Genomic DNA, 22,359 nt, shown 5'->3' with positions numbered 1-22,359 from the left:
GGACTACAGGCCTGTGCCACCACGCCTAGATAATTTTTGTATTTTTAGTAGAGACAGGGTTTCACCATGTTAGCCAGGATGGTCTCAATCTCCTGACCTCATGATCTGTGCACCTCGGCCTCCCAAAGTGCTGGGATTATAGGCGTGAGCCACTGCGCCCAGCCAAGATCAGTTTATATTTTCTAGTTCTCATTGTGTATGAATTTTATTGTGTCAGATAGCTCTCCATGAAAGCACTCCTGATTGTATCTACCCTTATTCTTAGCTCTTGGTTTTCTTGCACAGATTCCAGTATTTCCTCAAGAAGATAGGAAATCAGGTGCTAAGAATGAGGAAAGTAGGCCATTTGTGCTTTCTAGACTATTCTGGGCCTAGAATCTCAGGTTTGCCTTTCTGACTTGTTATTATTAACATTTGGATGCTTTCAATTTTACAATATTCTTCTTCTTCTTCTTCTTCTTTTTTTTTTTTTTAAGACAGAGTCTCGTTCTGTCAGCTAGGCTGAAGTGCAGTGGCACGTTCTCGGCTCACTGCAACCTCCATCTCCCAGGCTCAAGCAATTTTCCTGCCTCAGGCTCCTGAGTAGCTGGGATTACAGGCATGTGCCACCATGCCTGGCTAATTTTGCCCACCTCAGCCTTCAGTGTAGCTGGGACTATGCGGAACTCTTTCTTTCAGCCCTACTTTCGGTTTGTTTCCACTGTACTTGGAGTTGCTGTTGCCTTCAGTAATGCTTCCTCCTTTTCTTTTATTTTCTTCTTCTTTTTTTCTTTTCTGGAGGAGTCTTGCTCTGTCATCCAGGCTGGAGTGCAGTGGTGTGATCTCGGTGTCATCTCCACCTCCAGGGTTCTTCTGCCTTACAGGTGTGAGCCACTGTGCCCTACCCTCAATTTTAAAATATTCTTAAAAAGAAAAGTCTTCCTCCTGTTTTTAGTCCCACTAACCAGAGGTAAAACCATGGTTTACAAAACAAAACAAAACCAGAACACTTTTGAGGCTGGGCGTGGTGACTCACACCTGTAATCCCAGCACTTTGAGAGGCTGAGATGGGCAGATCACTTGAGGTTAGGAGTTCGAGACTAGCCTGGCCAACATAGCAAAGACCGTCTCTACTGAAAATACAAGCAAATTAGTCAGGTGTGATGGCAGGTGCCTGTAGTCCAGATACTCGGGAGGCTGAGGCACAAGAATCACTTGAACCTGGGAGGCGGAGGCTGCAGTGAGCTGAGATTAAGCCACTGTACTCCAGCCTGGGCAACAAAAAACCAAACAAACCACTTTTGGGCCTGGTGCAGTGGCTTACACCTATAATCCAGCACTTTGCAGGGCTGAGGCGGGCAGGAGGTTTGCGCCCAGGAGTATGAGACTGGTGAAACCCCATCTCTACTAAAAATACAAAAAATATTAGTGGGGGGTGATGGCACACACCTGTAGTCCCAGCTACCTGGGAGGCTGAGGCAGGAGGATTGCTTGAGGCTAGGAGATTAAGTCTGCAGTGAGCTGTGATTGTGCCACTGGACTCCAGCCTGGGCAGCAGACTGCGTAAGACTCTTTGTCTCCAAAAAATCCTCAAAAAATACTTTTATTTGAAATTTGATAGATTCAAAAAGTTATACATATAGTATTTTAATTACACAGCTTGATGAATTTGTCTATTCATGCACCTGTGCTGCAGTGTTTTGGTTATAGAAGCTTTATAGTATATTTTAATGTCTGGTAAGTCTAGTCTTGTTTTGTAGTTTTTTTGTTTTAGTACTTTCCTGTTATTCTTACATGTTTGTTTTTTCATATGAATTTTAATAACTTATTCAGCTCCATAAAATGGTTTGTTAGTATTTTTATTATCATTGTATTGAATTTATAAATTAACTTGGGAGAATTTATATCTTTATAATGTTGAATTGTCTTATCCAAGAATATCATATATCTTTCTAGTGTTCATCTTCTTTTAGTTTCTTTTGGGAGTATTTTAACATTTTCCTCATACAGGTTTTTTTTTTTTTTAAAAGCTTTATTGAGATACAATTCACATGTCATCATATCCTTTTTTTTTTTTGAGATAGAGTCTCAATCTGTCCCCAGGCTGAAGTGCAGTGGTGCGATCTTGGCTCACTGCAACCTCCGCCTCCTGAGTTCAAGCGATTCTCCTGCCTCAGCCTCCCGAGTAGCTGGGACTACAGGTGCTTACCACCATGCCCAGCTAATTTTTTGTAGAGACAGGATTTCACCGTGTTAGCCAGATGGTCTTGATCACAGATCTGCCCGCCTTGGCCTCCCAAAGTGCTGGGATTACAGGTGTAAGCCACTGCGCCCAGCCCTATAACATCGTTTTTTTAAAGAGGTATAAAGATGTGGTTTTTAGTATATTTACAAATATGTGCAGCCATCATCACTACCTAGTTCCAGAACATTTTAATCACTCTTTAAAAAACCCCATACTCATTAGCAGTTACTTCCCATCCCCTTCTCTTCCCAGCCTTGGAAACTACTAATCTATGTTGTGAGTCTATGGATTTGCCTATTCTGAATATTTCATATAAGTGGAATCATATAGTATGTGGCTTGGCATAACATTTTCAAGGTTTATGCATGCTGCAGATTATGTCAATAATCAACCCTTTATATTGCAAAATAATATTTCATCATAGATGCCATATTTCCTTATCAGTTGGTGGACATTTGCATAATTTATACTTTTTTACTATTTCAATAATATTACTATGAACATTTTTATACAAAGTTTTGTTTAGACTTTTTTTTTTCTTCTTTTGAGATGGAGTCTTGCTCCATTGCCCAGGCTGGAGTGCAATGGTGCGATCTTGGCTTACTGCAACCTCCACCTCCCAGGTTCAAGTGATTCTCCTGCCTCAGCCTCCCAAGTAGCTGGGATTACAGGCATGTGCCACCGTGTCCAGCTAATTTTTGTATTTTTAGTAGAGATGGGGTTTTGCCATGTTGGCCAGGCTGGTCTAGAACTCCTGACCTCAGGTGATCCGCCCGCCTCAGCCTCTCAGAGTGCTGGGATTACAGGCGTGAGCCACTGTGCCCGGCCAGACATGTGTTTTTAATTCTTTCTGATAGGTGTTATGCATTTCTTACTACATTTATTACTAAGTATTTATTCTTTGTTGGCATTGGGTTTTCTTTACCATTATATACTCCAAGTGTTTATTAATTTTGTATTGATCTGTATTAATTTTGTTGCTAATCATAAATTTACTTATAGTTTAACATATGGGTCCTTGTTGACATTGTTTGGGAGATAATTCTTTGGTAAACAAGGCGCACGCTCGCATTTTGGGAGCAGATATCTGCCTACATCTCTTAGATCAAACTTACAGAGTTACTCACATTTTATGTGCCCTTACTGATTTCAGTTTTTGTCTCTTTATTACTGAGAGGTGTATATTAAAATTGTCTTGTATGGTTGTGAATTTCTTAGTTTCTTCTTGTAAAATAGTCAGTTTTTGCTTTATATGTTTGATAAATTTGTAAATTATGTTATGAAATGTATTAATTCGGATTATCTTTGTCTATTTGTGTCTTCCTTCTAAATACCACCTTTCTTTAATCACTGTCTTCTTTATCCTCAATAATATTCTTACTCTAAAGACTATTTGTCTATGTTTATAGAGACACATCATCTTTTTTCATTTTGTTACTTTCTATGGGTATACTTTAGACATGTTTCATGTAAATAGCAGTTGTATTTTGTTTTCTTTTTCTTTTTTTTTTTTTTTTTTTTTTGAGATGGAGTTTTGCTCTTGTTGCCCAGGCTGGAGTGCAATGGCGTGATCTCAGCTCACTGAAACCTCCGCCTCCTGGGTTCAAGCAATTCTCCTGCCTCAGCCTCCTGAGTAGCTGAGATTACAGGCACCCACCACCACATTTGGCTGATTTTTTGTATTTTTAGTAGAGATGGGGTTTCACCATGTTGGCCAGGCTGGTCTTGAACTTCTGACCTCAGATGAGCCACCCACTTCAGCCTCCCAAAGTGCTGGGATTACAGGTGTGAGCCACCGCGCCCGGCCCATCTTAACCATTTGTAAGTACACAGTTCAGTGTTAGGAAGTACATTCATATTGTTATATAACCATCACCACCATCTATCTCCAGAACTTGCATCTTGCAAAACTGAAACGCTGTATGAATTAAACAGTAATTCCCCATTCCTCCTTCCTCCCAGCCCCTGATAACCACCATTCTACTTTCTGTCTCTGTGAATTAGATTACGCTGGGTACCTCATATGTGGGGAGTCATACAATATTTGTCTTTTGTGACTGGCCTGTTTCACTTTGTGTCATGTCCTCACAGTTCATCAATGTAGCATATGTCAGAATATCATGCCTTATTAAGGCTGAATAATACTCTATGTGTTTGTTACATTTTGATGATCCATTTATCTCTCAGTGGACACTTGTGTTGCTTCTACATTTTAACCATTGTGAATAATGCTGCTGGAATATGGTTATACAAAAAGCTCTTTGAGACCTTGCTTTCAATTTTTTTGGAGTATATACCCAAAAGTATATGGGTATATGCTGCATCATAAGGTAATTTTATTTTTACATTTTTGAGAAACTGCCATATTATTTTCCACAGTGACTGTACCATTTTACATTCCTACCAGCAGGGCACAAGTATTCTAATTTCACTACACCCTTGCTAACACTTGTTATTTTCTGTTTGTTTGATAGTAGCCATCCTAATTGGTGTGAGGTGGTATCTCATTGTGGTTTTGATTTGTATTTCCCAAATCATTAGCGATGTTGAGCATCTTTTCACATGCTTCTTGGCCACTTGTATATCTTCTTTGGGGAAATATAAATTTCAATCCTTTGCCTAGTTTTAATTTAATTTTTTTGTAAAAGATGGGATCTTGCTATGTTGTCCAGGCTGGTCTTGAACTCCTGGGCTCAAGTTTTTCTCCTGCTTTGGCCTGCTGAGTAGCTGGGACCACAGGCACAAGCCACTATGTCCTGTAGTCCCAACTACTCAGGAGGCTGAGGCAGGAGGATCACTTGAGCCTAGTTTTTAATCTGGTTGTTTAGGTTCTTTTTTTAAAAATTGTTACGTTATAGGAGTTCTTTATATATTCTAGATATTAACTCCTTATCAAATATATGATTTGCAAATATTTTCCCTTGTTCAGTGGGAACATTTTTACTCTGTTAGTATTGTCTTTTTGTGTGTGGAATTTTAAATTTTTCATTGTCTAGTATGTCTATTTTTTTGTTGCCTGTGCCTTTGGTATCATTCTCTACCTTTTTAAAGATCTCTTTATTTTTAATGTTTTGCTGTGTCTAGGAGAGTTATTTTTGTTTTTTCTTTAATTGGGAGTCATTGTCATTTCTGAATCTGAGGATTTTTAGGTGTTACTTCCCCCAGCAACCCGCGTTTCCAGAGTCTGTGGCTAGGCAGAGGCATTTTCTTGTTATTCCTTTGCCGTTGGTTGATTTTTTTTTTTTTTAAACCAGCCTCCCCTGTCCATTCTTGCACTGAGAATGTGTAAAAAATGGTGGAACCCTCAATACCAGCTCTGCACTTCATGTGGTTTCTGAGTCCTTGTCTACTTTAAAAGCATTAAAGGCCAAAAGTCTTGGTTACTCATATTGACAGGTTCCTCCAGGTTCGCTGAAAGCTTTACTTTTTTGTGAGCTCAGCATTTGACAGACTAATTTATCCAGCATTTCTAGATGTTTTATTAAGATGAGATTTTCATATTAGTTACTGTGTTGCCAAAAAAAAAAAAAGAAAGTTGCATTTCTTCTTTATAATTAATTTCTTTCCTTTTTTTCCTCTTTTTCCTTTTGAAATTCCTTGTAGTTGGACCTCCTGGATGGAAGAACTCTTCTCAAGCTTTCCTACTTTAAAAAAAAAATTCTTTGTTTTACTTTGTGGGAAAATTCCTACCCTTCCTTTGCTGCTTTCTCCTCCCCAAATCCCCTGCTTCTGTTCTTTCCCTCCCTCCCTCTCTTTCTTTTTTTCTTCCTTCTCTTTTTTCTTTCTTTCTTTCTATTTTGTCTGTTAATTTGGTGTCTCCTGTTTTGTTATCTTGACCTCTTTATTTCACATTAGAGATTTTCCTCAGTTGTTTAGCAAACTTTGGCCATCTGTTCAGATTAAAGACCGCATCAATAAAAAGCTGAGTAAAAACTCTTTGTCCATGGGAGTTGTTAAGTGTAAGCCTTACACAGGGTGATTGAGTGCTTGCAGGTCTTTTCTCTTGGGTCACTTTCCCTCTCAGAGGAATCTCCTAGTCCCAGGCCGATTGGTCTGCGATCTGGAAGCTGGTTTGGGGAAGAGACCTGAGGTCCGCTGTGCAGCATGTAAATCTTCATTTAATCTTTCTGTGAGATGATATAATACACAACCCTTTTGTGTACCTGGTTTCTACATCTAATCTGATTTTATGTCCTTAAAAGGTAAACCACTTGTTGGGGCCGGGCGCGGTGGCTCAAGCCTGTAATCCCAGCACTTTGGGAGGCCGAGACGGGCGGATCACGAGGTCAGGAGATCGAGACCATCCTGGCTAACACGGTGAAACCCCGTCTCTACTAAAAAATACAAAAAACTAGCCGGGCGAAGTGGCGGGCGCCTGTAGTCCCAGCTACTTGGGAGGCTGAGGCAGGAGAATGGCGTGAACCCGGGAGGCGGAGCTTGCAGTGAGCTGAGATCCGGCCACTGCACTCCAGCCTGGGCGACAGAGCATGACTCCGTCTCAAAAAAAAAAAAAAAAAAAAAAAAAAAAGGTAAACCACTTGTTTCTTGCTGGGATGCAGAAGGGGCAGTTTCTGTCTTTCTTTCTTATTTGAGACAGGGTGTTGCTCTGTTGCCTGGGCTGGAGTGCAGTGGTGTGAGTATAGCTTGTTGTAACCTCAAGTTCTGAGTCTTAAGCAATCCTCCCACCTCAGCCTCCTGAGTAGCTAGGACTACGGACAGACATGTGCCACTGCACTCTGCTTTTTTAAAAAAATCTTTTTGTTGAGGTGGGGTTTCGCTGTGTTGCCCAGGCTGATCCTGAACTGGCCTCAGGCATTCCTTCCACTTTGGCCTCCCAAAGCACTGGAATTATAAGTGTGAGCCACTGGGCTCAGCCAGAAGGGGCAGTTTCTTAGCTACATGGGTTAAGACTTTATTCAGACTTTCAATCAAGTCTTTCTATTAACAGCCCCAACTGAGATTGTTACTTTCAGATGGCTTCAATTCTTAAGCCTGTGTGATGAGATATTTGTAAGATATATTTTATTTATGTATGTATAATTGATAAATGGTTTGGGAGGCTGAAGTGGGAGAATTGCTTGAGGCCAATTCAGGACCAGCCTGGGCAACACAGACCCCATCTCAACAAAAAGATTTTTTTAAAAAAGCAGAGTTTTGGCTGGGTGCAGTGGCTCACTCCTGTAATCCCAGCACTTTGGGAGGCCGAGGTGGGCAGATCACCAGGTCAAGAGACGGAGACCATCCTGGCCAACATCGTGAAACCCTGTCCCTACTAAAAATACAAAAATTAGCTGGGCGTAGTGGCACACACCTGTAATCCCAGCTACTGGGGAGGCTGAGGTAGGAGAATTGCTTGAACCCGGGAGGCAGAGTTTGTAGTAAGCCGAGATCTTGCCACTGCACTGCAGCCTGGCAACACAGTGAGACTATCTCAAAAAAAAAAAAAAAAAACAAAAAACAAAAAAAAAACAGTGTAGTGAAACATGTCTGTCTGTAGTCCTAGCGACTCAAAAGGTTGAGGTGGGAGGTATAGATATCTATCTGTAATATCTATGTTAATATATAATATTAAGATACATCTTGTAGATAAGATATATGTAATTAAGATATATCTTATAGATACATATATCTGTATGTCTCTAGGGATATAGATATATCTACTTATATATATATAAGTATATAGGTAGATACATTAATTATATATATCTCATAGATATCTATAAGATATCTATATATAACGTATGTTTTTGATGGGTTTATCCTTTTTTATCTTTTTAACATTATTTTACTATAATTTCTTTTTTTTTTTTTTTTTTGAGACAAGGTCTTAACCCAGACTGGAGTACAATGGCAAGACCTTGGCTCACCGCAACCTCCGCCTCCTGGGTTCAAGCGATTTTCCTGCCTCGGCCTCCTGAGTAGCTGGGGTTACAATAGGCACACCACCACTGCCCAGCTAATTTTTGTATTTTCGGTAGAGACGGGGTTTCACCATGTTGGCCAGGCTGGTCTTGAACACCTGACCTCAAATGATCTACCCGCCTTGGCCTCCCAAAATGCTGGGATTACAGACATGAGCCACCGTGCCCAGCCAATTTTACTGTAATTTCAAGAAGGAATGGATAGAGACCTGTGTGTTCATATTTAACCAAAGAACCTTATAATACATTTTAATTATGTTATTTTCATGTAAAATTAGTATTATTATAAACTCAGGAGTTTTTTCTATGTTGCTTTCTGCTAATGGTTATTACAGTTTCAGAACTATAGAAAGGAATCCAAAAGGGCAGTAAGAGACGTAAAGAAGAGGAAAAACAGGTTAATAACAAAGAATAGGAGGCTCAGATACACGTATCAGAGGGACTTTGATGAAGTAACGTCGCCACCTTCTGGCTTTTAAAAAAACTGTGTTGTTTCTATAATAAAATCTGGGAACGTGTAGTGCCAGTTACTTGGGAGGCTGAGGCAGGAGAATAGCTTGAACCCAGGAGGTGGAGGTTGCAGTGAGCCAAGCTCGTGCCACTGCACTCCAGCCTGGTGACAGAGAGAGACTCCGTCTCAAAAAAAAAAAAAAAAAAAATCTGGGAACCCCATAACGAGTGAGTAGCTAACTTGCATCCTGTGTCAGATTTAGTGGATTTGATCTTGTTTAGTTATTCTCTATACTATTGAAGAAACGCACTTTTTTGACATAGGATTTGATTACAATATAGCAAAGGCTTTTCAAGCCACCCTAAGAAAGGATTCTATCTAAAATATCTTAAAATATGTCTGTTATTTTAGGTTATTTCTGCTTGCATTAAGAAAACAGAAATACTGTTTCTGTGTTAAGGAAAATAGACAATTTTAAAAATTAAGTTAATTTGTTACATAGGTAGTTTGTGTTCATGGTACAAACTACAAATGATATGAGAGGCTATGAGTCATCCTACTATTTTGTAAGAAATAATAAAAAAAGAAAATTAAAATGACTTTCTCCCAGCTAGCCAGTTCCTTTGCCCTGAGAGAATCTTTTTATACAGATGGTAATGTACTACACGTACTTCTTTATAACTTTCTTTTTTTCACAGAACAGTTTATACTAGAGGTCACTCTATATCAATACACAATGAGCTGCCTCATTTTTTTTTAGGCGATGATGTGTTTAGCTAGTCTACTGTTCATCAGCAGTTACGGGTTTTCCAATCTTTTGCTATATAAATGACACTGTAGTGAGTATCCATATAGATATGTGTGTGTGTGTGTGCGTGTGTCTGTATGTGTATGGTTTCATATGACTCTAGAAAAAGCTCATAGAAGGATGTATACATTTGTATTTGTGTTGGATATGGTGACATTGCCCTCCGTAAAAGATTATGCCTATTTATTCTGCCGCCACTAATGTAAGGCAAACTCTGTTTTCCCTCATGTTTCTCAAGACAATGTACTGGTATCAGTCTTTTCATCTTGTCTTGAAACCTTATTTTACATTTCTCTTAAGAGTGGGCTGAACATATTTTCATATGTGTAGAAGTGATTTGCGGGGTTGTTTCTGTTTGTTTGAGATAGGTCTTCACTTTGTCACCCAGGCTGGGATGTAGTTGCATGATAATAGCTCACTGCAGCCTTGAACTGCTGGACTCAAATGATCCTCCTGCCTCAGCCTCCCAAATAGTTGGGACAGCAGGTACATGCCACCATGACTGGCTAATTTAAATTTTTTTTTTTCCGGTAAAGATGGAATCACCTTATGTCGTCCACACTGGTCTCAAACTCCTGGCCTTGAGCAATACTCCCACCTTGGCCTCCCGAAGCACTGGAGTTACAGGTGTAATCTACAATGCCCAGCTCATTTGTGTTTTCTGTTATATATTCTTTGCCCATTTTTATTTAGGCTTTCACTCTACTGCTTATTTTTAGGAGCTCATAGTTCACACGGTAGAAATTAACTTTCTGTGGTATGAGTTGCAGAGACTATTTTTCCAGTTTATTTTCTTGTGATTTACATGGTGATGTTGTCTTTAAATGTAAAAAAAAAATTATATATGTGCATATTTTGTAGTCATATCAGTCTTTACTTTGAAGACTTCTGGGCTTGACTTCATATTTAGAAAGATCTTCCACACTCAGAAAATTAAAAAATTTAATTTCCGTGTTTTCTTGTCTTACCAAAAAAATTACGTTGAATTCTGTGGGCTATCTGAAATTTATTTTGAGTGAGGTATAAATTATGGCTCTAACTAATTTTTTTCTGTATGATTACTCAGTTGTCACTTTGTTGAAATAATTCACCCAATGCATTCATACCTCACTGATTTGAAGTGTCAGCTAAATTTCTTTGTGGATTTGGGTCTTTTCCTATACTTTTCTGTTCCCTCCATCTGTATGCTTTTTCATTTATCAGTGTACAATATTTTAATTATTGTGACTTTACAACTTGTTTTAATAATTGCACTGAATTTATCGTTATATGGGACCCAAGTGAGTAGGTAAACTTTTGAGCACTGTTGTTTAAACTGAGATCTGTAGACCTGGTTATAAAGTTCTGGATTTTCTTGAGCTTAAGATACTCTGGTCTGTATTATTCTATCATGCCTTTTATTTATTTCATTTAAATAAGTGAGTTTTTAGTTCTTTGGGAGCAAGGATCCCTTGTGCTGACTTCCTCCCAAAGTAGGATTTAAGAGAATCCTCAGAGTGTGCAAAGATCTCCAGTATTTTTTCGTTAACCAAAGGGAAAGTTGGCATGGTTGAACTTGTTCTCTGAGGTCTTATAGACAGGTGGCTGTAATTGATAGGTCTTTTATTTCCCCTTGTTTAGATTGCCTAGGTCAGACTAGAACCCCAGAAATGTCTACAATGCAGTTTTTTTTTTTTTTTTAAACTTGTATTTTTAGTAGAGACGGGGTTTCTCCATGTTGGTCAGGCTGGTTTCGAACTCCTGACCTCAGGTGATCCGTCTGCCTTGGCCTCCCAAAAGTGCTGGGATTACAGGCGTGAGCCTTTTGTTAACTTTATATCCTAATCATATGCTACTCCCTGAAAGAGTCATCCAAACTATGTAGTCAATCTGTATAGCCTATGGAAGCACAAGGGAAGACCTCTTCTTTGCTCACCTGCTGCTTACAAAAGAATTAGAAGCCACTTTTAGCTGGTTTAATACAATAGTCAGATTGACCATAAAGTGCTTAGGTTTCTGTGTTAACTCTTCTAGTTTGATGGCATTTTCATCTCATAGTTCTTAATTCTATCATTTTAACTAATTACCTCTGTTACTAATTTAACTCGAGTTAGAACCTGATTACCACTATTTAGCTGAATTAGCTCTTCCTTTGTGCTTCCATTGTGCCCTGTATATCTGTCTAGTATTATGCATTTGTCTTATATACTGTATGCATTTGTCTTGTTCATTTGTTTGTGAACTTCTTGAAGGGTGGGACTCTGTTATGTCTCTTAGGTAGAGCACAGTGCTGGGCACATCATGGGCATTGACTAAATGTTTGTTGAATAAATAAATAGCCTGACTCTCATTACTCCCCACCACGCCTCAGTTGCTCGTTAAAACTTCCGACTTTTTAAAAATTCATCCAGTATGAGTCTTTCCCAAATCTCCCTGGTGAATATCCGTACCTTAAAGCTGGCACACACACATCTAGTTCTCTTCTCTGTCATCATAAACTATTGCTGTCTCCTGCTTGCAGCTGCCTCTTTCATTGAGTTCCCAGTATCTGCAGATGGCTCTGTCTGATGATCTCATGGGAGAATTTGATTTTCCATTCTACAATCCAAATAAATTAGTCTGCTATAACCCCAGAGCTGCTGGTAAAGCAGTCGTTGCAGCTTTAGAATTCTGGTGCCAAAAAGGGGTTATATGCACAGTGAATGAATAGTGCCATGGGGGTATGAACAGTGGTTGTTCCCATCACTGCAGCTGCTTGGGTGAGGCATCAGAAACCCCTTCAAGTGTACTACTGCTACAGTTAGCTCTGAAGCTTTTCCCAGCACCTTCAGCTGCCGTGGTCTCCACCTTAGTTCTCTTTACATCTTATTAGTAAAATATCTTAGGAAAAAGCTGTAAGCAAGGATACTGTATAATAGCTATATGGAGAGTTTCACAAACATGCTGGATAGTTGCTTACAACATTTTAGTCACCGGATTCTATTAGTAATAAAATATTTTTTACTGATTACTTGGCTGGTAAATGGCATGTTTATCTAATTTATGGTTTAATGTGTATTACTAATAAATGCATCCCTTGATGTGAATCTTTCAGTTTTTTTTGTTCCTGTTAGAATAATTGCATTTATCTGTTAAGAAAACATAACACTTTATCATTCATATGTTTTCTTTCCTTTTGTCTTTTCTTTTCTTTTTTTTTCTTTTCGACGGAGTCTTGCTCTGTCGCCCAGGGTGGAGTGCAATGTCACAATCTCGGCTCACTGCAACCTCCGCCTGCCAGGTTCAAGCAATTCTCCTGCCTCAGCCTCCTGAGTAGCTGGGACTACAGGCATGCACGTGCCACCATGCCTGGCTAACTTTTTGTATTTTTAGTAGAGACAGGGTTTCACCATGCTGGCCAGGCTCGTCTTGAACTCCTGACCTCACAATCTGCCCACCTCAGCCTTCCAAAATGCTGGGATTATAGGTGTGAGCCACTGCACCCGGCCTCTTTTTCTTGTTTTAGAGACAGGGTGTTGCTATATTGCCCAGGTTGGAGTGCAGTGGCTGTTCACAGGCAAAATCATTGCGTAGTATAGCCTCAAACTCCTGGACTGAAGTGATCCTCCCATCTCAGCCTCCCAAGTAGCTGGGACTACAGATATGTGCCACCACACCCAGCTAGTTTAATATATTTTCTATGTTGATCAAATGGTAATTCTATATTTAATTTTTTTAGGAATTGCCATTCTGTTTTCCACAGCAGTCAAAACTGTTGTGATGGCCTTGAAACTCTAAGGACAGCTTGGCAGGATATAATATCTTTGGTTTATGTTTTTTTCCCTTACGTTTCTTGAAAGTGCTGTTCTACTGTGGTCTTGCTTTATGTGTTATTTTTGAGAAATACAGTGTTAGTCTAATTCCCTTGCTTTTGTAAATAATTTATCTTTTTGCCCAGATACACTGAGAGTTTTTTCTTTAAATAATTTTATGAGGATATGTGTCAGAGTTGATCATTCTGAGTCAGTTTTCTCAAATATCTGGTAGGATCTTTCATTGTATAGATTCAAGTATTTTATTTCTGGAATGTTTTCTTGGAATGTACTTTTTTTTTTTTTTTTTTTTTTGAAACGGTGTCTTGCTGTTTCGCCCAGTCTGGAGTACAGTGGCACAGTCTTGGCTCACTACAACCTCCACCTTCCGAGTTCAAGATGTTCTCATGCCTCAGCCACCCAGGTAGCTGGGATTACAGGCCCTTGCCACCATGCCCGGTTAGTTTTTTTGTATTTTTAGTAGAGATAGGTTTCACTATGTTGGCCAGGCTGGTCTCGAACTACTGGCCTCAAGTGGTCCACCCGCCTCGACCTCCCAAAATGTTGGGATTACAGGCATGAGCCACTGCACCCAGCCAGAATATACTTTAATATTAGTTCTGTTCCATTGTTTAGATTTTTTTTCTTAGGGACACCAGTAATACTAATGTTCAACCTCCTTTGCCTATCATTCATTTCAATCAATTTCTCTCTCTTTTTTTTAAATTTTATTTTCTTCATTATTTTCTTGCTCTTTGTTCAATGTCTTGTATTAAGTTTTCGTTCAAATCTGTTCTTTCTACATACCTTATAATTTAGTTTTTATTTTTGGTTCAATGCCAAAGTAAAGCAAAAGAAAAAATAATTTAATAATTTAACTTTCATTTCTTATATGATGTTCATTTTGTTTGTTTCTTTCTATTTCTTTAACCAGTTCTTATTCATTTATTTCTGTTTTTGTCCATTTTGGTACTTAGTTTTTGTACTTCAGATTCAAGGTCTTTTTCATATCCTCAAATTCTTGTTTAAAATATTTAATCCAGTTCAGAGGATTGTGTTACAGTTGTTTTTCAACCTCATGGTTTGTTTTTGTGGAGAAAATCATCAGCAGAGAAGCTTTTGTTTGTATTTTCTGACTTTTTGCTCTATATTTGTATGCATATGGGCTGCTTGTTTGTTTGTTTTTAATCGTTTTGTGGTCAGAGTTCCTAGTTTGAGAGTGCTGCTTCTGCCAGTGTGCTCCCTTTTGTGAAGTTTCTTTTCTGAATTTGTAGTGATGATGGTGAGAAAAAGGGGAGAGGAATAGTTGTTCCTTTTATTAATATTTTGTTTCTGCCAGCTCTTTAATCCTCCCCCCAGCCCCCTACCTTTTCTTCTTTTGAGACAAGGTCTGTCTCTGTCACCCAGGCTGGTGTGCAGTGGTGCGATCTCACCCCACTGCAACCTCCGCCTCCTGGGTTCAAGGGATTCTCTTGCCTCAGCCTCCCGAGTAGCTGGGATTACAGGTGCATGCCACCACGCCTGGCTAATTTTTGTATTTTTTTTTGTAGAGGCGGGATTTCACCATGTTGGCCAGGCTGGTCTCGAACTCCTGACCTCAAGTGATCCACCCGCCTCGGCCTTCCAAAGTGCTGGGATTACAGGCGTGAGCCACTGCGCCTGGCTTACTTTCCTCCTCTTATCACCTATTGTTTTTCATTCATTACCTTGTTTACAAGAGAAAGCACTTCTTTATATGTGTATATCTGGTTCTCCCCTAGAAGCAGTGTTTCTAGGAGGCTGCTGCCTCTGGTCCAGAAGTTTCTAGACACAAGACACACTTACTTCACCGGGTCTATTAGCTATCAAGTCCTAACCTCCTAATCTCTGTTTAGCATTTTTGTATTTATTGTTTAAATCTCTTTCTGTGGCTGATTTTGTCTGTGTTTTCTGCAAATCCCCTGTGCCCCTCTGCTCTTTCTCATGGAGTCTTTTTCACCTCCCTTCACTCACCCTATATACATCCACAGGCTTGCAGAGGTAAGAAAGTCTTTTTCACCTCCCTTCACTCACCCTATACATCCACAGGCTTGCAGAGGTAGGACTTGCAGAGGTAAGGAAGTGTTTCTTTTGGTATTTGCTTTTTTTTTTTTTTCTGCTTGACTTATAGGTAATTTGAAGCTTGCTGTGTTTTCTGTCTCCTAGAGTGCTAATGTTGATGGCCTAGATCCTTTGTGGGTTTTAAAAATTCTTGTGGTTTATTTTATGTTTGTTCTGGGAAAGTAAGGAGGAGAATTGGAGTCAGATTACCTCCATTGTTCTACAAACTTGGAAAGGTTCAAAAGTCTTTTTCAGGCCGGGTGCAGTGGCTCATGCCTGTAATACCAGCAATTTGGGAGGCAAAGGCGGGCAGATCACTTGAGGTCAGGATTTTGAGACCAGCTTGGCCAATATGGTGAAACGTCGTCTCTACTAAAAATACCAAAATTAGCCAGGGGTGGTGGTGCACACCTGTAATCCCAGCTACTTGGGAGGCTGAGGCAGGAGAATCGCTTGAACCTGAGAGGCTGGGGTTGCAGTGAGCCAAGATCACGCCATTGCACTCTAGCCTGGGTGACAGAACGAGATTCCATCTCAAAACAAAAAAGAAAAAGTCCTTTTCAGATGACCTAATTTTACACTTGAAAAATCCAAGAGTCAACTGAGTTTATAGTAAAATTACTTTAAGCAGTAAAAGAATTAAGTTGTATAATGGAATATAAAATAGTAAATAGAAAAACATAACTTTCTTATATGCATACAGCTGGGAAAATATAATGAAGAACCCCGTACATTATAGGAACAATAACAAAAAGGAAGCAGAGAAAAAACTCAAAACCAAAAATTAAAATACCTCGGTATAACTATAATAGTGTGCAAAACCCATTGTATTACTTTCCTAGGGCCACCATAACAAAATACCACAAACTGGGTGACTTAAAACAACAGAAACTTTGGGAGGCCGAGGCGGGCGGATCACAAGGTCAGGAGATCGAGACCATCCTGGCTAACACGGTGAAACCCCGTCTCTACTAAAAAATACGAAAAATTAGCCAGGCGTGGTGGCGGGCACCTGTAGTCCCAGCTACTCAGGAGGCTGAGGCAGGAGAATGGTGTGAACCCAGGAGGCGGAGCTTGCAGTAAGCCAAGATCACGCCATTGCACTCCAGCCTGAGCGACAGAGCAAGACTCCGTCTCAAAATAAAAACAAAAACAAGAACACAACAAACTTATTTCCTACAGTTCTTTATGCTGCAAGTCTGAAATGAATTTATCAGCAGGGCCGTGCTCCCTGTAAAGCCTTTAGGAGGGGATCCTCTATTGCTTCTTCCAGTTTCTGGTAGCCCCAGGCATTCTTTGGCTGTGGCCCCATAATTCCAATCTCTGCCTCTGTCTCCGCACTGCCTTATTCCCTCTGTCTGCACCTCTGTTTCTTTTTTCCTTTTAGGAGAATACCAGTGGCTGGACTCTGGCTCACACCTGTAATCCCAGCACTTTGGAAGGCTGAGTTGGGAGGATCACTTGAGGACAGGAGTTCAAGACCAGCCTGGGCTACATAGGGAGACTCTATCTCTACCAAAAATTTTAAAAATTAGCCCAGTGTTAATGGGGTATGCCCGTATACCCAGCTACTTGGGAGGTAAGGCAGGAGGATTGCCTGAGCCCAGGAGTTTGAAGTTGCAATGAGCCGTGATTGCACCACTGTATTCCAGCTTGGGTGACAGAGCAAGACCCTGTCTCAAGAAAAAAAAACAAAAAGTTGCAAAATGAATACAGAGAAATCCCATTTACCCGTAGCCCGAGTTCCCTCAAGTGGTAATATCTTATGAAATTATAGTACATTGGCCAAATCAGGAAATTGACATTGGTACAATATAATTAGCTAGACTACAGATCTTACTTGGATTTCACTAGTTTTTGTATGTGCCCATTTTTTGGTGTGTCTTTGTATATAGTTCTATGACATGTTATCAGATGTATAGATTCATATAGCTACCACCACAATCAAGATACAAACTGTTCTGTTACTACAAGAAGGTAGCACTATTGTAACATTTAACAGCAATAGTAAATCTATCATTGTTCAATGAAAAAAATCAACATCACAGTATGATACTATTGAACAAGACTAAAATTTAAAAAGACTAAAAACAACAAAAGTGTATTTCTCTACATGCAGGTACATACATGAAAATGCATGCAATGAGCTCTGTGCAAGGATATTTACCAAATTGATAACAATGAAGTTTACAAATGATAATTGAGGTGTTCAGATGGGGAGATTTTCTTTATCTGTATTGACTGTTTAATAACCAGAATGTTTTCATGTATCATCTGTAATTTAAATGTTTTTAAAAGAATGTATATAAGAACACAAATATAAATGTCAATCAATTCTATTAATGGTATTCATCTGCTAGTAAGAATTGTAGTGGAAGTGGAGGGGGCAGTAATTAAGGAAGACTTGCTTTGTATTGTATTTTCTTCTGCACTGTTTTTTTTCTTATGAGCATGTATAATTTTTTTATTGAAAGAATATTTTTAAGGAAGGTTTTATAGGACATCTTGAAAATTGGCAGTAACAGAATAATGTATGTGACTTGCTTATGTGCATTTTCATATATATACGTATACCTTTACATTTAAATATACATCTGTGCATACACAGGTACCTGAAAGTGTATGTACAAATATCATTAGGTTCTTATCTTTCAATGGTAAGATTTAGAGTAATTTTTGTTTTCTTCTTTGTGCTTTTCTATATATTTGGATTATTTTATAGTGAGCATATATATCATTCTACTTTCCTTGCCCTTTCCAAAGGAGTTTTTTAGAAGGTAGGGAAAAAAGAAAAAAAAAATCCTGTATCCTGCTTGAAATTTGAGAAAATTGATGACAGCTTTTGCTGTTAACCTTTAGTTAGTCTAAAATTTCACAGTCTCCATCATATTCTGTGGAGTCTGATAGGGGGTTGTGATTGTTAGGGAATTTCAATATATGGTAGATGAAAAAAAATTAAGTGGATGAGGAGTGTATGCAAACAAGACAATTGTTCTTATACTCTGCCATTTTTCTATAAAGTGCTTTTTTTTGTCATTTAAAACTATTTAATACTTAATTTCTATTCTTAAACATTTATAAATACAGATAACACAAATATCCAATAATATATTTTTTAAAACCTTAAATTACTTTAAAATGAAAACTGCTTAGGACATGTCTTTTTATGATATCATGGAACATGTATATAGTAACATTTATTTAAACTTCATTATAAATTTTGCTTCTCTATGAGCTGACTCAATTTTCCCTTCTATAAAATGGAGATAACTATTCTATAGAGTTATTTTGAGAAATTATTTATTAAATACCATGATGATGCTGATTATAAAATTATAAAATGTTTCATTTTCACTTGAATATAGATTAGGTGTTTGTATAAGTATAGTGGTATTCTAAATAAGCATTAGAAATAGTGCTATTTTATTCTCTAATTGCTTCCTTTTGAATGCCCCATCTTTGTCTTTTTGGAAGCTTTTGTTGGTCACAGTGACCACATTTTAATGACCCAAATTGAACATTTCATGCTTGCATAGTTCATTATACAATACTTTGTCTATAAGCTTATATTAATACCAAATGATATTTTAAAACATCGGCCGGGTGTGGTGGCTCACTCCTCTAATCCCAGCACTTTGGGAGGCTGAGAGGCAAGGAGGATCATGAGGTCAAGAGATCAAGACCATCCTGGCCAACATGGTGAAACCCTGTCTCTACTAAAAATACAAAAAAAGTTGGCTGGGTGTGATGGCACATGCTTGTAGTCCCACTACTTGGGAGGCTGAGGCAGGAGAATCGCTTGAACCCGGGAGGCGGAGGTTGCAGTGAGCCAAGATCGCGTCACTACACTCGAGTCTGGTGACAGCGAGACTCCGTCTCGGAAAAAAAAAAAAAGTCATCTGGCTTGTTTTGATGGTTCAAGTAAAGATAAGTCTTAACGTTTGTGATGCTAATTTAATCTGGAAATGAGACTTTGCTAAGCAACGTATGTATAACAGGTGATCTGATCCATGTAGTCATTGTGCATGAGTGAATTAATGGTTTAAAATTTGGCTTGTACTGCTTGATAAAATAATATATTAGGTTCTTGGCAGGATCTCACAATGTGATTTTATTCTTAATTTGTGTGCTCTCATCTAATATTTCCTCTTTGGGTCGGGACAATAGTAAGTTTTCACCCTCAGTCTTGTTTTCAGCAATTAAGAACAAATAATACATATTGATAATCTGTTAATATTGCATAATATATTTGAAATGAAAGTAGCATTTAGGTTTTGTTGTAGAACATGTCAATCCAGTTTTGATTGGATGTGGTGGCACGTGCCTGTAGCCCCAGCTACTCAGGAGGCTGAGACAAGAGGATGTCTTGAGGCCAGAAATTTTAAGCCAGCTTGGGCAATATAGCGAGACCTCTGTCTCAATTTAAAAAAAAAAAAAAATCAGTTTGTCAGGGAGTGACAGAAGAAGTCTACCTCAATGAATTTATTTGGTGAGATAGTACTCTGTATCTAATCTTCTTTTAGTATTAAGCTGCTTGTTGTCAATCACTTTGTCAATGTGTTCACCTATAACAGTGTTAGCCCGTTTGCTCCCTTTTACCATGTCTTTCTGCTAAGTATAATTGGCTCCTAGCCTGAAAATCAAAGCACATATACTAATAACTTTATGCTAAATAAAATGTATAAGACAAGGGAAGGCCTAAGGACTTGAGTTACTAACTAGTTTTGTGAAAGCTACTTTTGAGCTCTGGGGAATTTTTTTTTTCTTATTTCTGAGCTGAGAGTCTTGTTACAGAGGTTTAAGGTGGTTTGAGTGCTAGATAAATAGTGAATAGAAACGTATTTGGTGTAGTCAAGAAATGAGTGAGCATTTCAGTTACCAAATAATTACAGGATATAGCTAATATTACTGGTTTTTAAAGAATTAGAATGCAAATAATTTTTACTTAATCTTTGGTGAATTTGGTTCCGTCTTTGGTTCAGATGCTGTAACTCTCTACTTAAAATCGTTCTGAGGCTTCTCACTAATCTGATTTAATTTTTTTTTTTTTTTTGAGACAGGGTCTTGCTCTGTCGCCCAGGCTGGAGTGCAATGGCACTATCTTGGCTCACTACAGCCTCCATCTCCTGGGTTCAGGTGATTCTCCTGTCTCAGCCTCCCAGGTAACTGGGATTACAGGCACCCTTCACCACATGTGGCTAATTTTTGTATTTTTAGTAGAGATGGGGTTTCACTACGTTGTCCAGGCTGATCTCAAACTCCTGAGCACAAGTGATCTTCCTGCCTCAGCCCCCAAGTGCTGGGATTACAGGCGTGAGCTACCACAACTGGCCAAATCTGATTAAAATTTTGAAAAATCAGTATCCTGCATGATCTGGCTTCCTACCTCATCTCTTAGCAGCCCATTGCCTTGCCCTTTGTTTTTTGGCATATATTATTAGAGCCTTCCTTAGACCCTGGAACCTCCCACATACTTTTCTTCCTTTGGTCTTTCCTGTGATGTTTCCTTTGAGTAGAATATATCCTTGTCTCTTTGCCAATGGTTTACTCAGTTTGTGTTGTTTTGTTTTTTTTTTTCTTTTTTTGGTGAGCTCAGCTCAAACTTGACTTCCTCAGAGAAGTCTTCTGTAAAACCACCAGAGTTCAAGTCCTCTATTTTACATGTTTCTATGAATCTTGTTTTTTTGTTTTGTTTTTTTTTTTTTGAGACAGAGTCTCTGTCGCCCAGGCTGGAGTGCAGTGGCACGACCTCAGCTCACTTCAACCTCTGCCTCCCAGGCTTAAGTGATTCTCCTGCCTCAGCCTCCCGAGTAGCTGGGATTACAGGCATGTGCCACCATGCCCGGCTAATTTTTGTATTTTTAGTAGTGACGGGGTTTCACCATGTTGGCCAGGCCGGTCTCGAACTCCTGACCTCAGGTAATCCACGTGCCACAGCCTCCCGAAGTGCTGGGATTACAGGCATGAGCCACCGTGCCTGGCCTGTTTCTATGAATCTTTTATGTCTCCATCATAGCACTTGTAGTGACTGTCATTAAGTAGTTAATTGTGAAATCTGTCATTTAATGCTCGCCTTCATAGCTAAAATATAGGCTCCATGAAGGCAGGGACTGTCATTGTTTTCCGTAGTATCTTGAAGGATAAGCATTTAATGCTCAGTATCTTTTTTTTTTTTTTTTTCCAAGGCGGAGTTTCACTCTATTGCTCAGGCTGGAGTGCAGTGGCGTGATCGTGGCTCACTGCAGCCTCTACCTCTTGGGCTCAAGGGATCCTCCTGCCTCAGCCTCCAGAGTAGCTTGGACCACAGGTATGTGTGACCATGCCTGGTGAATTTTTTTGTATGTTTTGAGAGATAGGATACACTGTTTTGCCCAGGCTAGACTCAAACTCATAGGCTCAAGCAGTCTGCCTACCAGGGCTTCCCAAAGTGCTGGGATTACAGGTGTGAGCCCCTGCACCCGGCCAGTGCTCAGTATTTTTAATACTCAGTGTTTGACGGGTAGCTAGCTATCAATAAGTATTTATCCAATAAGTAAATGAATGAGTAGTGCTCAGATAACATTATTGATGTATCTCGTTATCTCATTATACATTTTCTTATTTATTATTTCACTACACATATATACTGTTAATGATTGCTTATAGTATTAACCAGTTTTTATCATTGTAGAGGGTCTAGATAAAAGCTTATGTAAGTCTGGGCTTTTTTTTTTTTTTTTTTTTTTCAATTTTAAAAAATGAGCAATGGACTGAGCGTGGTGGCTTATGCCTGCAATCCCACACTTTGGGAGGCTGAGATGGGCAGATCCCTTGAGTTTAGGACTTCAAGACCAGCCTGGGCAACATGGCGAAACTCCATCTCTACAAAAATATCAAAAATTAGCCAGATGTGGACACACCTGTAGTCCCAGCTACTGAGGAGGCTGAGGTGGGAGGATCACTTGAACCCAGGAGGTGGAGGTTACAGTGAGTTGAGATCATGCCACTGCACTGTAACCTGGGTGACAGAGTGAGACCCTGTCTCTAAAATAAAGGGAGCAATTAACATAAAAATAGGTCTCTTTTTTTTGTGTAAAGTGTAAAATGCCAGTGGTTCTAGGAAGAAC

The 22,359-nt window shown here is 39.2% G+C and overlaps 1 protein-coding gene across 40 annotated transcripts in view; it reads left to right on the top strand.

The window, feature by feature from the left end:
* Nucleotides 1-22,359, top strand: part of TFDP2 (transcription factor Dp-2) — a 195,937-nt gene that overhangs the window by 17,317 nt on the left and 156,261 nt on the right. For 11 of the 40 annotated variants that reach the window (XM_065540030.2, XM_074031181.1, XM_074031180.1 and 8 more), the window contains one exon: nt 21,439-21,560. The exons of the other annotated variants lie outside the window; for them this stretch is intronic. The gene's annotated coding sequence lies outside the window, so the exon portion shown is untranslated. The remainder of the gene's footprint in view (nt 1-21,438; nt 21,561-22,359) is intronic. 40 annotated transcript variants of the gene reach the window in all.

Source organism: Macaca fascicularis, chromosome 2, assembly GCF_037993035.2.
Source record: "Macaca fascicularis isolate 582-1 chromosome 2, T2T-MFA8v1.1".
NCBI lineage: Eukaryota > Metazoa > Chordata > Mammalia > Primates > Cercopithecidae > Macaca > Macaca fascicularis.
The sequence above is the reverse complement of the archived record's forward strand: the minus strand, read 5'-3'. Positions and strand labels throughout refer to the sequence as shown.